This window comes from Suncus etruscus, chromosome 17 (genome assembly GCF_024139225.1).
Source record: "Suncus etruscus isolate mSunEtr1 chromosome 17, mSunEtr1.pri.cur, whole genome shotgun sequence".
NCBI lineage: Eukaryota > Metazoa > Chordata > Mammalia > Eulipotyphla > Soricidae > Suncus > Suncus etruscus.
The window spans coordinates 53,240,972-53,257,579 of NC_064864.1; positions in this window are offsets into that span (position 1 = coordinate 53,240,972).

Sequence of the window (16,608 nt, forward strand, 5' to 3'; positions counted from 1 at the left end):
ATGGGTATTGGAACTTGTCAAATGCTTTCTCTGCGTCGATTGATATGATCATGTGATTTTTATTTTTCTTGCTGTTGATGTTGTGTATTATGTTGATAGATTTACGGATGTTAAACCAGCCTTGCATTCCTGGAATGAAACCTACTTGATCGTAGTGGATGATCTTCTTAATGAGGCATTGAATCCTATTTGCCAGGATTTTGTTGAAGATCTTTGCATCTGCATTCATCAGCGATATTGGTTTGTAATTTTCTTTTTTCATAGCATCTCTGTCTGGTTTAGGTATCAAGGTAATGTTGGCTTCATAAAAGCTATTTGGAAGTTTTCCTGTTTTTTCAATTTCATGAAAGAGTCTTGCCAGGATTGGTAGTAGTTCCTCTTGAAAGGTTTGAAAGAATTCATTAGTAAATCCATCTGGGCCTGGGCTTTTGTTTTTGGGCAGACATTTGATTACTTTCTTAATTTCCTCAATAGTAATGGGTGTGTTTAGATATGCTACATCCTCTTCATTCAATCGTGGAAGATTATAAGATTCCAAAAATTTATCCATTTCTTCCAGGTTTTCATTTTTAGTGGCATAGAGTTTCTCAAAGTAGTTTCTGATTACCCTTTGAATATCTACCATATCAGTAGTGATCTCTCCTTTTTCATTCCTAATACGAGTTATCAAGTTTCTCTCTCTTTCTTTCTTTGTTAGTTTTGCCAGTGGTCTATCAATCTTGTTTATTTTTTCAAAGAACCAACTTCTGCTTTCGTTGATCTTTTGAATGGTTTTTCTGGTTTCCACTTGATTGATTTCTGCTCTCAGCTTTGTTATTTCCTTCTGCCTCCCTATTTTTGGATCCTTTTGTTGAGCACTTTCTATTTCTATGAGCTGCGTCATTAAGCTATTCAGGTATGGCCCTTCTTCTTTCCTGATGTGTGCTTGCAAAGCTGTAAATTTTCCTCTCAGTACTGCTTTTGCTGTGTCCCATAGGTTCTGATAAATTGTGTCTCCATTGTCATTTGTTTTCAGGAAGGTTTTGATTTCCTCTTTGATTTCATCTCGGACCCACTGATTATTCAGTATGAGGCTATTTAACTTCCAGGTGTTAAAATTTTTCTTCTGTGTCCCTTTGTAGTTTATATATAATTTCAGGGCTTTGTGGTCAGCAAAGGCAGCCTGCAAAATTTCTATCCTCTTGATATTATGGAGATATGTTTTGTGTGCTAACATGTAGTCTATCCTAGAGAATGTCCCATGTACATTAGAGAAAAATGTGTATCCAGGCTTCTGGGGGTGGAGTGTCCTGTATATAATTACTAGGCCTCTTACTTCCATTTCTCTCCTCAGGTCTAGTATATTCTTGTTGGGTTTCAGTCTGGTTGACCTGTCTAGTGTTGACAATGCCGTGTTGAGGTCTCCCACAATTATTGTGTTGTTATTGATATTATTTTTCAGATTTGTCAACAGTTGTATTAAATATTTTGCTGGCCCCTCATTCAGTGCATATATGTTTAGGAGGGTGATTTCTTCCTGCTGTACATATCCCTTGATTAATACAAAATGTCCATCTTTGTCCCTTACTACTTTCCTAAGTATAAAGTTTGCATCATCTGATATTAATATGGCCACTCCTGCTTTTTTTTGGGTGTTGTTTGCTTGGATGATTTTCCTCCAGCCTTTTATTTTGAGTCTATGTTTGTTCTGACTATTCAGGTGCGTTTCTTGTAGGCAGCAGAAGGTTGGATTGAGTTTTTTGATCCATTTAGCCACTCTGTGTCTCTTAACTGGTGCATTTAGTCCATTGACATTGAGAGAAAGAATTGTCCTGGGAGTTAGTGCCATCTTTATATTAAAGTTTGGTGTGTCTGTTGGTAAGCCTTGTCTTAAAGTATGCCGTTCAGTTTTTCTTTTAAGAATGGTTTTGAGTCTGTGAAGTTTTTGAGCTGTTGTTTGTCTGTGAAACTATGTATTGTTCCTTCAAACCTAAAAGTGAGTTTTGCTGGGTGCAGTATTCTAGGCGAAGCATTTATTTCATTGAGTTTTGTCACTATGTCCCACCACTGCCTTCTGGCCTTGAGTGTTTCTGGTGACAGGTCTGCAGTAAATCTCAAGGATGTTCCCTTAAATGTAATTTCTCTTTTCGATCTTGCTGCTTTCAGAATTCTGTCTCTATCTATGGGATTCGTCATTGTGACTAGGATGTGTCTTGGGGTGTTTTTTCTGGGGTCTCTTTTAGTTGGCACTCTTCGGGCATGCAGGATTTGATCACATGTATTCATTATCTCTGGTAGTTTCTCTTTAATGATGTTCTTGACTGTTGATTCTTCCCGGAGATTTTCTTCCTGAGTCTCTGGGACTCCAATGATTCTTAAGTTGTTTCTGTTGAGCTTATCATAGACTTCTATTTTCATCTGTTCCCATTCTTTGAGTAATTTTTCCATTGTTTGATCATTTGCTTTGAGGCTTTTTTCCAATTTCTTCTGCTGTATGTAATTGTTATGTATCTCATCTTCCAGTGTACTGATTCTATCCTCAGCTGCTGTTAACCTGTGGGAAATCTCAAACATATTTTTCTTCAATTCATCTACTGAGTTTCTCAGACCTGTTATTTGATCTGAAATTTCCGTTTGGAGTTTTCTCATTTCTATCTTCATATTCTCCTGATTCTTTTTAGTTTTCTCTTCTATACTTTGTTTGAGTTCTTTGAACATGTTCCATATTGCAACTCTAAACTCCTTATCTGAGAGACTGACTAGGTGGTTGATCATGTTCAAGTCATCAGAGTTGCCATCTTCATTCTCTATGTCTGGCACTGGCCCATGTTGTTTCCCCATTGTCACACTAGTACTGCGTGTTTTTCTACGTGTTGTGATTGTATTCATTGGCTAAATGCTGTGCACCGTCGCGAAGGGGAGCGGAGCAACCGTGCTCCTCTGGCTTCTCCCTTTCTGGGCGTGTCGACTCACCTCCACAGAAGGCTCACAGGAAGGAAGGCTGGCAGATGGGCCGCACCCAGGATGAAATCAGGCCAAAAATGCAGGACAGCAGAGTAGAGAGGCAGAAGGGTGCTGGCATCTGAGATCCAGCGAAGTTCAGTGGCTCCTCTCTTTCTGGGCGTGTCGACTCACCTCCACGAAAGGCTCACAGGAAGGCAGACTCCCCGGAAAGTTCACAGAAAGGCAGGCTGGCTGATGAGCCGCACCAAGGGTGAAATCAGGCCGAAAATGCAGGACAGCAGAGTAGAGAGGCAGAAGGGTGCTGGCATCTGAGATCCAGCGAAGTTCAGTGGCTCCTCCCTTTCTGGGCGTGTCGACTCACCTCCACGGAAGGCTCACGGGAAGGCAGACTCCCCGGAAAGCTCACAGGAAATCAGGCTGGCTGATGAGCCGCACCAAGGGTGAAATCAGGCCGAAAATGCAGGACAGCAGAGTAGAGAGGCAGAAGGGTGCTGGCATCTGAGATCCAGCAGAGTTCGGTGGCTCCTCCCTTTCTGGGCGTGTCGGCTCACCTCCAAGGAAGGCTCACGGGAAGGCAGACTCCCCGGAAAGCTCACAGGAAAGCAGGCTGGCTGATGAGCCGCACCAAGGGTAAAATCAGACCGAAAATGCAGGACAACAGAGTAGAGAGGCAGAAGGGTGCTGGCATCTGAGATCCAGTGAAGTTCAGTGGCTCCTCCTTTTCTGGGCGTGTCGACTCACCTCCACGGAAGGCTCACGGGAAGGCAGACTCCCCGGAAAGCTCACAGGAAACGCATCTTATCTTTATCTCTCCTTCTCTCTCATAATATATAGTTTCCAGCAATCCTGGTATAGAATTCTTTGAATTCTTTGCTACTTCTTTTTTTATATAACTTTTATTTTAGTCATAGTGACTTACATATCTTTCACAGCAATATTTAAGGTACATATTAACATTGAATCAGGGAAATTCCCACCACCGAATTGTCCTCCCTCCACCTCCACTCCCGTCCTGCCTCCCATAGCCTCCACCCTCAGCCCCGGGGCTGCTAGAATGAGTGGTCCCCTCCATGCCTAGCTTACTACTTAGTGATCTTTCAACTGTTTGGTCATGGTACCTCCATTATATCCCCCTCTAATTGGGAGGCAGGACTATATAGTTAAGGTTACGTGGTTTTGTTTGAAGAAGAAAAAAGTAATAAAATGGGGTAAAAATCAAATATGCCGAATATGACCGGAGTCCTTCATAGAGGCTCTCATCCTCGGTTTGAGAGACGAAAGGGAAAAAGAAGGTGGAACACCACATCAGCATAAAAAGAAGTACCAAATAAAATATCCAGTGAGAGCTACAGCAATAAAGATAGGCACCACATATTTGCCGTGGACTTGAGATAAAAACATGACAGAGCACAAAACGGAAGAAGAGAAAAGAAGAAAGAAAAATAAATAAATAAAATGGAGACAACCAGTTCAATATCCACACCAAATCAAAGAAATAGACAAAAGCTAGATAGATAAAAATAGATTATTTTGTGCTCTCTCTCTCCCTTCCCCTTCTGCATAGGTACAGTAAACATTGGTCATTCGAAAAAGAATTCCCTTGGTCTTCACCCTTGAAGTATATTGTCATGGGATTAACTATAGACTCCTTTCTAGTTCATTTACTCTCCCATTGGTCCTTTTGTGGTGTATGGGAGACTTCTGCTCCATCCTGGGTGGTAAAATCAGGTCTCTGTATCTAGAGATCTCCATCTCTGCACATGTCAAGAATGGAACTTATGGCTACTTCTTTTTTTTTTTTTTTTTTTGGAGGGACCACACTTGGTGATGCTCAGGGGTTACTACTGGCTATGCGCTAAGAAATTGCTCCTGGCTTGGGGGACCATATAGGATACTGGGGATTAAAAAAAGGTTCGTCCTGGATCAGCAGCTTGGAGGGCAAATGCCCTCCTTTGCTACTTCTATATATTGTCTTTGTTTCTTATCCATTATTACAGGCAATAAAAATAAGGTTAGAGGACATTGTCTTCATTTCATAGTATATTATTGTACAACAGGGAATCAAATTTGGCAGTTACTCTTCCTTCATATAAATTTAAATTTTATATTATGAACTGAGGTACTTATGTATGGAACTGATTGCCTATCTAAATGTGTAAATAACTGGAGTTATCATGCTTTTCAAGAAACAACCACAACAGAAGGCTGCTCATCAGGGAAATAAGGTCTTAATGTGAATGTTGATTTTAAAACATTCCCATTGTGTAAATGTTTAGGAATTAGAAGCCAATTTTAGGAAACATTTTTGGTTAACTTTTAATATTGGAATAGATTTATATGTACAGAAATTTTTGAATACATGTGTATTTCTCCTGTTGTCTTAATTACAACTGTACTTCCTCAATTATGTATTAAAATGTCCAATTATTACAATTAATACACCAATATGTTTCACTATTATTAAGTAAACTGGGTACTTTTTAAGAATTCCTTAGGTTGTGATTTTTTTTGTTAGTTTGTTCAGATAATACATATATCATATTAAGTCATATATTATATCAAGGCTTCTCTGGGAATTTAGAGTTTACATTTTTCTGATTTTTGAACTCTTTTAAAGAATAATGATTAGATAACTTGTTCAATGTTCCTTAAATGAGGCTTGTTATTGTCTTTCTTAAAGCAGTAAAATGTATTTCTATATCAATATTCTTATCCCTTTTATATTTTATTTAAACACATTGATTACATACATGATTGTGTTTGGGTTTCAGTCATGTAAAGAAAACCACCCATCACCAGTGCAACGTTCCCATCACCAATGTCCCAAATCTCCCTCCTCCCCACCAGACCCCCGCCTGTACTCTAGACAGCCTTAACATTTCCCTCATACATTCTCATTATTAAGACAGTTCAAAATGTCGTTATTTCTCTAACTAAACTCATCACTCTTTGTCGTGAGCTTACTGAGGTGAGCTTCCGGAGGTGAGCTGTAACTTCCAGCTTTTATCTTTTATGTCTGAAAATTATTATTGAAGAATGTCTTTCATTTTTCTAAAACCCATAGATGAGTGAGACCATTCTGCGTTTCTTTCTCTCTCTGACTTATTTCACTCAGCATAATAGATTCGTGTACATCCTTGTATAGGAAAATTTCATGACTTCATCTCTCCTGACAGCTGCATAATATTCCATTGTGTATATGTACCACTGTTTCTTTAGCCATTCGTCTGTTGAAAGGCATCTTGGTTGTTTCCAGAGTCTTGCTATGGTAAATAGTGCTGCAATGAATATAGGTGTAAGGAAGGGGTTTCGATTTGTATTTTTGTGTTCCTAGCGTATATTCCTAGGAGTGGTATAGCTGGATCATATGGAAGCTCAATTTCCAGTTTTTGGAGGAATCTCCATATCGCTTTCCATAAAGGTTGAACTAGACGGCATTCCCACCAGCAGTGGATAAGAGTTCCTTTCTCTCCATATCCCCACCAGCACTGTTTATTCTTGTTCTTTGTGATGTGTGCCATTCTCTGTGGTGTGAGGTGGTATCTCATCGTTGTTTTGATTTGCATCTCCCTGATGATTAGTGATGTGGAGCATTTTTTATGTGTCTTTTGGCCATTTCTATTTCTTCTTTGTCAAAGTGTCTGTTCATTTCTTCTCCCCATTTTTTGATGGGATTAGATGTTTTTTTCTTGTAAAGTTCTGTTAGTGCCTTGTATATTTTGGAGATTAGCCCCTTATCTGATGGGTATTGGGTGAATAGTTTCTCCCACTCAGTGGGTGGCTCTTGTATCCTGGGCACTATTTCCTTTGAGGTGCAGAAGCTTCTCAGCTTAATATATTCCCATCTGTTAATCTCTGCTTTCACTTACTTGGAGAGTGCAGTTTCCTCCTTGAAGATGCCTGTAGTCTCAATGTCCTGGAGTGTTTTGCCTATGTGTTGTTCTATATATCTTATGGTTTGGGGTCTGATATCAAGGTCTTTAATCCATTTGGATTTTACCTTCGTACATGATGTTAGCTGGGGGTCTAAGTTCAATTTTTTGCAAGTGGCTAGCCAGTGTGCCAACACCACTTGTTAATGAGACTTTCCCTGCTCCATTTAGAATTTCCTGCTCCTTTATCAAAAATTAGGTGATTGTACGTCTGGGCAATACTTTCTGAGTATTTAAACCTATTCCAATGATCTGAGGTCCTGTCCTTATTCCAATACGATGCTGTTTTGATAATTATTGCTTTGTAGTAATGTTTAAAGTTAGGGAAAGTAATACATCCCATAATCTTTTTCCCAATGATTGCTTTAGCTATTCTAGGGTGTTTATTTTTCCAAACGAATTTCAAAAATGCCTGATCCACTTCTTTGAAGAATGTCATGGGTACCTTTAGAGGGATAGCATTAAATCTTTATAATGCCTTGGGTAGTATTGCCATTTTGATTATGTTAATCCTGCCAATCCATGAGCAGGGTATGTGTTTCCATTTCTACGTGTCCTTTTTTGTTTCTTGGAGCAGAGTTTTATAGTTTTCTTTTTATAGGTCATTCATATTTTTAGTCAAGTTGATTCCAAGATATTTGAGTTTGTGTGGCACTAATGTGAATAGGGTTGTTTTCTTAATGTCAATTTCATCTTTATTACTATTGGTGTATAGAAAGGCCATTGATTTTTGTGTGTTAATTTTTGTAGCCTGCCACCTTGCTATATGAGTCTATTGTGTCTAGAAGCTTTTTGGTAAAGTTTTTAGGGTTTTCTAAGAAGAGTATAATGTCATCTGCACAGTGAGAGCTTGACTTCTTCCTTTCCTATCTGGATTCTCTTGATATCTTTTTCTTGCCTAATCGCTAAAGCAAGTACTTCCAGTGCTATGTTGAATCGGAGTGGTGAGAGAGGACAGCCTTGTCTTGTGCCAGAATTTAGAAGTAAGACTTTTAGTTTTTCTTCATTGAGGATAATATTTGCCACTGGCTTGTGGTATATGGCCTTAACTATATTGAGAAAGGCTCCTTCCATTCCCATCTTGCTGAGAGTTTTGATCAAGAATGGGTGTTGGACCTTATCAAATGATTTCTCTGCATCTATTGATATGATCATGTGGCTTTATTTTTTTGTTGTTGATGTTGTGTATTATGTTGATAGATTTACGGATGTTAAACCAGCCTTGTATTCCTGGGATGAAACCTACTTGATCATAGTGGAAGATCTTCTTAATGAGGCATTGGATCCTATTTGCCAGGATTTTGTTGAGGATCTTTGCATCTGCATTCATCAGCGATATTGGTTTGTAATTTTCTTTTTTCATAGCATTTCTGTCTGGTTTAGGTATCAGGGTGATGTTGGCTTCATAAGAGCTATTTGGAAGTGTTTCCGTTTGTTCAATTTCATGAAAGAGTCTTGCCAGGATTGGTCGTAGTTTCTCTTGGAAAGTTTGAAAGAATTCATTAGTGAATCCATATGGGGCTGGGCTTTTGTTTTTCGGCAGACATTTGATTACCATTTTAATTTTATCAGTGGTGATGGGGGTGTTTAGATATGCTACATCCTCTTCCTTCAACTGTGGAAGATTATAAGAGTCCAAGAATTTATCCATTTCTTCCAGATTCTCATTTTTAGTGGCGTATAGTTTCTCAAAGTAGTTTCTGATTATCCTTTGAATATCTGTCATATCAGTAGTGATCTCTCCTTTTTTATTCCTAACATGAGTTATCAAGTTTCTCCCTCTCTCTTTCTTTGTTAGTTTTGCCAGTGGTCTATCAATTATGTTTATTTTTTCAAAGAACCAACTTCTGCTTTTGTTGATCTTTTGGATTGTTTTTTGTGTTTCCACTTTGTTGATTTCTGCTTTCAGCTTTGTTATTTCCTTCTGTCTCCCTATTTTTGGGTCCTTTTGTTGAGCACTTTCTAGTTCTATTTGCTGTGTCCTTAAGCTACTCAGGTAAGCTCCTTCTTCCTTCCTGATGTGTGCTTGCAAAGGTATAAATTTTTCTCTTGTACTGCTTTTGCTGTGCCCTATAAGTTCTGATAGTTTGTGTCTTTATTGTCATTTGTTTCCAGGAACCTTTTGTTTTCCTCCTTGATTTCATCTCGGTTATTGAGTATGAGGCTGTTTAACTTCCAGGTGTTCAAGTTTTTCTTCTGAGTCCCTTTGGAATTCACAAATAATTTCAGAGCCTTGTGGTCAGCCAAATTAGTCTGCAAAATTTCTATCTGCTTGATATTTTGGAGGTATGTTTTATATGCCAGCATGTAGTCTATCCTGGAAAATGTCTCATGTACATTGGAGAAGAATGTGTATCCAGGTTTCCTGGGATGGAGTGTCCTATATAGATCCACTAGGCCTCTTTCTTCCATTTCTCTTTTCAGGTGTAGTATATTCTTGTTGGATTTCATCTGGTTGACCTATCCAGTGTTGACAAAGCCGTGTTGAGGTCCCCCACAATTATTGTGTTGTAATTGTTATTATTTTTCAGATTTGTCAACAGTTGTATTAAATATTTTGCTGGCTCCTCATTCCGTGCATATATGTTTAAGAGAGTTATTTCTTCCTGCTCTACTTACCCCTTGATTAATATAAAATGTCCATCTTTGTCCTTTTCAACCTTCCTGAGTATAAAGTTTGCATTATCTGATATTATTATGGCCACTCCAGCTTTTTTATGGGTGTTTTTTGCTTGGATAATTTTTCTCCAGCCTTTTATTTTGAGTCTATGTTTGTTCTGACTATTCAGGTGCGTTTCTTGTAGACAGCAAAAGGTTGGATTGAGTTTTTTGATCCATTTAGCTACTCTGTGTCTCTTAACTGGTGCATTTAGTCCATTGACGTGGAGAGAATGAATTGTCCTGGGATTTAATGCCATCTTTATATCGAAATTTGGTGTGTCTTTTGGTTAATCTTGTCTTAAAGTAGTCTTTCAGTTTTTCTCTTAAGGCTGGTTTTGAGTCTGTAAAGCTGTTGTTTGTCTGTGAAACCATGTATTCTTCCGTCAACTGGAAAGTGAGTTTTGCTGGGTACAGTTTTCTAGGTGATAAATTTATTTCATTCATTCTTCTCACAATATCCCACCACTGCTTTCTGGCATTGAGTGTTTCTGGTGACAGGTCTGCTGTAAGTCTCAAGGATGCTTGCTTGAACGTAATTTCCCCTTTTGATCTTGCTGCTTTTAGAATTCTGTCTCTATTTGTGGGATTTATCATTGTGACTAGGATGTGTCTTGGGGTAGTTTTTCTGGGGTTTCTTTTGTTTGGTACTCTTCAAGCATGCAGGACTTGATCACATATATTCTTTAGCTCTGGAAGTTTCTCTTTAATGATACTCTTGACCGTTGATTCTTCCTGGAAATTTTTTTCCTGGGTCTCTGGAACTCCAATGATTCTTAAGTTGTTTCTGTTGATCTTATCATAGACTTCTATTTTTATCTGTTCCCATTCTTTGACTAATTTTTCCATTGTCTGTTCATTTGCTTTAAGGTTTTTTCCCAATCTCTCCTGCTGTGTGGAATTATTATTTTTCTCATCTTCCACAGCACCAAGTCTTTTCTTAGCTTCTAATACCCTGTTCCAGAGCTTATCCATTTTGTCATTCACTTCATTTACTGAGTTTTTCAGGCCTGTTAGTTGACATGTTATTTCAGTTTGGAGTTTTGTGATTTCTGTCTTCATATTTTCTTGGTTCTTATTAGTGTTCTGTTCAACTCGATCCATGGTTTCTTTGAGCATCTTCCATATTGCTACTCTAAAGTCCTTATCTGAGAGGTTGATTAGTTGGTTGGTCATCAGAATTGTCATCTTCATTCTCTATGTCTGATGCTGGCCTGCGTTGTTTCCCTATTGTCACACTTGTATTGTGGCTTTTTCTACGTGTTCTGGTGGTATTCATTGGCTAAATGATGCAGGCAGCATCCTTTCTGGATGGGTCAACTTGCCTCAAAGGGAAGGGAGTCCTCCTTGGATGAAGCCTCACACAGAATCAAACCTTACGCCCGAGCACGCAGCAGAGATGCCAGTCCAGAGAGAAATGCTGGGCTTCAGTGATCCAGCACAGTTCTTAGTGTGATTTTTTCTTCTTGTTGCGATGGTGTTCTTTTCATAGTAAGAGCACACAGCCACATAGGGAAGTGGAGCCAAAGTGCTCTGCTGGAGCCTCTTTTTAGCCCACTCCCAAGAGGTTCACACAACAGGATTGTAGACAGACACACACAGGCAGCACTCACAATTTTTCATTGTCAGGCCCCACTGGGCAGGCATAGTTTCGTGGATTTTTTTTTTTTGTGATGGGTATTTTATCCAGTTTCTCCAATGAACTTTTATTCTCTTCTATTTCTATGTTGTATTCTTTATAAAGATACCAATATATACTGTTCCATTTAACGTGGTGGGTATAGTGATCAGGTTGCTTGCCTTGCATACAGCAGACTCAGATTTGATCCCTTGAATACCATATTAAGTGGTAGGGGGTCAGTGATATTAAACAGAGGGAGAAATTTTTGCTGTAAAAAAAAGGCTTCCATGACTTTGATTCTGAACATAGCATGTGGTCTGTAGAGGAACCTAGGAGTGATTACTGAACCCAGAGTCAGGAATAAGCCATGAGTACAAAAAACAAAATAAAACAAAAAATTAACAGGTGTTCCTAATCATATATCTCTTACATGAAGTAAAAATGTAGTCTTGATATTTACATACCTCTTACATAAAGTATAAATAAAGATATTGACATAAACTAATATTAAGCACATCTGGTTCCATAACCCATTGTACTTCCTAAAGGTCCTTCTTCAGGTTTCAGCTACTGGGGACTTTCACTCAGAGACGTGATCTTCGAAGTAATACTGCCAGAATTTTGGCATACTCTTGTGCCACCCTGCAACACACCCTGAGCCTCAAGTGGTTCATAATACTCCCCTTATTTTACTGCCAAGTGAACTGTAGACTTACATTTGATAATGTGAACTTCCTGCAATAAAATCATATAGTGATTATATGTGATTAACTTGAGGTCTAAGTGAAATGTCTCTCTGTGGGAGTCAGCACGTTTGAGATCCAAACTTCAAATTATAATGCTTTTGTTCTACATTTAGCCATTAAAAGTCTCTTCTAAACTGCCATTTTTGGTTCAGTCTTATAAGTAACCTTATCATTAATTTTATTAAAAAGCATTATTTTTCCAAATCATTGCTAAATCTTGCTTGGTAATGGAAAGAATGTAGCCATCCCTGACTTGGACTTATATTTCATTCTTGTAGCCTAAGGGTGCTAGGTCTTCCTTCCACAATAAATATCTAATGTTTGAAGTTAATTAAAACTTAAAGAAAGGAGAGTTAGATAATAGAATTTCCCTAAGTTTTGTGATTATAAGTTTTTGAGCTATATAAGTATATGTATTATTACTATAGACCTTCGTTCTTTGTATATATAAATATGTGAATTCTCATTCTTTTTCCCAAAATTTGTTGTGGAATAAAATGTTACAGAGAAAGGAAGGGAGAGAATTAGTCAAGTTGGTCATCCCAAGGGGAGTCAGAACAAACGTTTTAAGTTGTTAGAGATTTTTGAAAGAACACATAGATAGTTTCTCTAACTGATGTGGAGGCAGGCTTGGAAGAAAGCTTCATGAAGCAATAAAGCCAGAAAATATTTGGAGAGAACAAACAAACAAGAAAACAAAACTCCACATTAAAAGGGGAAGTGTTTGGAGGGACAGAATATAATCTGAAAAGCAATCATTCTGCTTCCAATTTGGGTCAAGAGCTAGACCCCATTTGTAGATAATTCACAGGCAGAAATGATATTTTATTAAGACTGACAAAATTAATGGAACATCAGAATTAAAAGTACTTCTTAGTGACAATTCTCTAGCACATACTATTATCCCAAGCAGAAGGAGCTTGAAAACACAAAACACCTATGTTATCTATTTAACAAAGCAACTTAGAACACTCTTTATTATTATTATTAATTATTATTATTATTTTAAATATCTTTATTGAAACACCTTGATTACAAATATGATTGTAGTTGGGTTTCAGTCATATAATGAACACCCACCTTCACCAGTGCAACATTTCCATCACCAATGTCCCAAATCTCCCACTTTCCACCCCTCCTCCCTGCCTATATTTGAGACAGGCATTCTACTTCCCTCATTCATTCACATTAGAACACTTTTAGGGAGTGCCCGTACCTCTTTGGGTGTATTCTCTCTTATTTTCTGAGTCTCCTCTTTCTAGTCTTTCTACCTTTAATGTTTCATCCTATGAAAGAATTTTCTCGAAATTCTTTTCTGTGATGAAAGGAAAGGACCAGGACCCCTAGGTAGATTGAGATTAGATTTTTTTTAAACAAAGAGAATAACAGCATCTCAAATTGAGAACAGTGAGGTGAATAGAGGTCTTTATAATATTTCTCTTTTGTATCTGTTCTCTCTGCCTGCCTTTCTCTCTCCCCCATTTTAGAGGGAGGGGCTCTCTTTGGATCTAAATAAATAAGAGGAAGGGCTGAGAGGAGAGAGCTGCAGGTTTGCTAGCTCCAGGATTGGAGCAGCTAGCTTGCTAGTAAACTGCTGTGTTAGAGCTTCTTGCTTCTTTTTACCCTCATAACTATGTGGATTATGTATTGTGGACTAATATATCTAGAACAGTTTCTTACATCCTTCCTGGGTAGTGGATAAGGTGTTTCTTGTTTCCTTTTGGGAACTGTGGAATGGTCAAACCATAACCCTATAACCAGCAAACACATAGCTTCAGAGAACCATGGAATTCCCTAAATGTGGGTCCAGAGAATTTATTTACAGGCTATACAGAGCAAGTACGTCTCAGGTGCATCTTGGCAGTCACCTTAATGAGGCTAGCAGAACCTTAGTGGCTGTATTATGCATAATAAGCTATGCATAGGTCTTGTCATCTTTATTAGGTCTGACCTCTTTGGCACACTTTCCCACTCACACCTGCCTCATTGATGCATAAATTATAGGATTCTCTCTCATGTAGTGCAGTGCAGTGTAGTGTAGTGTAGTGTAGTGTAGTGTAGTGTGCTCAGATATAGCTCCTTTGCAATGGTCAGGTACCATTGCACACAGCACTAGGGCTGGAAGGGCAGTAGAACAGAGCCTGCAATGAGCAGATTCTACATTCATTGGATTTTTTTCCCTGGTACTTATATACATCTGAAGTTTGTTTGCATCTGATCATGAATAGGGAGGAAAAGTGACCTCATTCCACCTTTCCAACTTTGCTGACTTTGGGGAGTACGCAAAGAGAGACCTTGTTGATATGTAGAAAGACATAAAGGTTGCTAAACTTTATAGTGTCTGTGCAAGGAACTATTCCTCATATGGGGTAGGCTCCCCTAGTCACTCTCAGCAGTAGAAAGTAAGAGAATGTTTACCTTTACTTCTGTAAATATTTTCATATCTTAATGATTACATTTATATTTCTTTGAATAAGTTTTATTTTCCTTAATTCAAAGTTTTCATTTATCTATCATTACTCGATAGGTAGAAATAGATAGCTAAATTAGTTATGCAAATGTGAGAAAATTGTAGTTATCTTCTGAGATATTGTGTTTTAAGAAAAAATTAAGTCCTTTGTATATTCAAGATATAATGGTTAAAAGGACCCAAATGTAGTCTGCTGTATCAGGTTCCCCCCTAGACTTAATAGCTTACTTAGTTGTATTTGCAACTTCTCACAAATAATTAAATTATAAAATCTAAAATTCCTTGATAGACTTCAGGATAAGACTTTCCCCGAGGTAAGGTAGAAATAATCTTTATTTTACTAATACTTGCTCTACTCTATTTAAATCAATTTAAGCATTTTATTTTTATTATTCCTTATATCATCTTTTTGCTTATTTACTTTTTACTTGCTAATTTATGAATCATTTAATAAAGTCAATTAGACCTCTAAAATTTTAAAAAGAATTTTGGCCTATACATTCTTTTTTGAATTAATTATTTATTTTTAAATTTATTTAAAGAAAATTCATCATATAGTTGACATTACTGATTATAATACATTTGTTTCAAGATTACAGAAAGCAAAGTTATTAAAAATAGGAAATAGAAAGAAAAACTAAAAAAATGTAAGAGAAAAGATAGAAGAAAAGTTCAGTAGCTAGTGTATTTGTAAAAATTATCACATCACTAATGAACTCATTAAAACAATAGCAGAAGGCTTAGTAAGCTCTTTTTAAAAAGATAAGAGATTAAAAAATATAGTAAAAATGGTGTGTGTGTGTGTGTGTGTGTGTGTGTGACAGTTGTTATTGTTTGCATTGGCCCAGAAAAATATGGGAGAAATAGAAAGAAAATGCCTTTGGCCTAAATACAAGGAAAACTTACCCCTGAAGTATTATGGAATAAGACCAACTCTGGGTACCAGGCATATAAGATTGTCCAACCCCTGAGTCATTCTCTCTGGTCCCAGTAAAAGTTTTTCTCACAATCGTGGTTATTGCTGTCAGATTTCTGTAGTTAGAGATCCTGGTTTCTGTGCAGATACTACAACGAAGTCAGGATGATGTGAGCATCTTCTGGTTTCATTTCACCATTAAGGGGCAATGTGGATAACCCTACCCTGAAAGCAGATTGTTGCTGTTGCTAAATCGTCTGGTGTCAAAAGAACCCTCTTTGAAGTAAGTTGATGCCAGGGCAGCAGTAGGGTCTTCCCTGATAGAAATTTGCTTCTTAGTGATGGTATAGGCAACCGTGGTTGTTTCTGTAGATGGTATCCATGGTTATTAAGAGGTGAATTGACAATGTCCGTTCTTCTGAGGCCTAAGCCAAGTCATTATGACAGCGTTCAGGGTGTAAGGCCCCACTAATTATAAAAATTTGTGTGTTCCTATCTCTATTAGATAAGAACTTGTTTGCAAATGTAATATTTTCTTGTTTTAATGTGCCTATGCAAAAAAAAAGGAACAGTGCCACAAGGTATTATTGGTTTGTATGGGAGAACAAGGTAGTAAGTCCAATAATCCCCATAACCTGGTTCTTTTTTTTTTTTTTTTGGTGGTTTTTGGGTCACACCCGGCGTTGCTCAGGGGTTACTCCTGGCTGTCTGCTCAGAAATAGCCCCTGGCAGGCACGGGGGACCATATGGGACACCGGGATTCGAACCAACCACCTTAGGTTCTGGATGGGCTGCTTGCAAGGCAAACCGCTGTGCTATCTCTCCGGGCCCCCATAACCTGGTTCTAACATGAACTCTAAACAGAGAAACTTTTCTACAAGGCCTGCACATTCTTAAGCAACTTCCTTCTTTGCACTCATAAGAAGAGAAAAAATATTCCTTTTTATTCTCTCCATGAATATTATGGCCAGGCATGTATAAGAAATGTTTATTGGGGCCGGGTAGGTGGCGCTGGAGGTAAGGTGTCTGCCTTGCAAGCGCTAGCCAAGGAACGGACCGCGGTTCGATCCCCCGGCGTCCCATATGGTCCCCCCAAGCCAGGGGCGATTTCTGAGCGCATAGCCAGGAGTAACCCCTGAGCGTCAAATGGGTGTGGCCCAAAAACCAAAAAAAAAAAAAAAAAGAAATGTTTATTGGGGAGCCAGAGCAGTGGCGCAAGTGGCAGGGTGTTTGCCTTGCATGTGCTAACCTAGGACCGACCAAGGTTTGATCCCCTGGCATCCCATATGGTCCCCCAAGCCAGGAGCGATTTCTGAGCACAT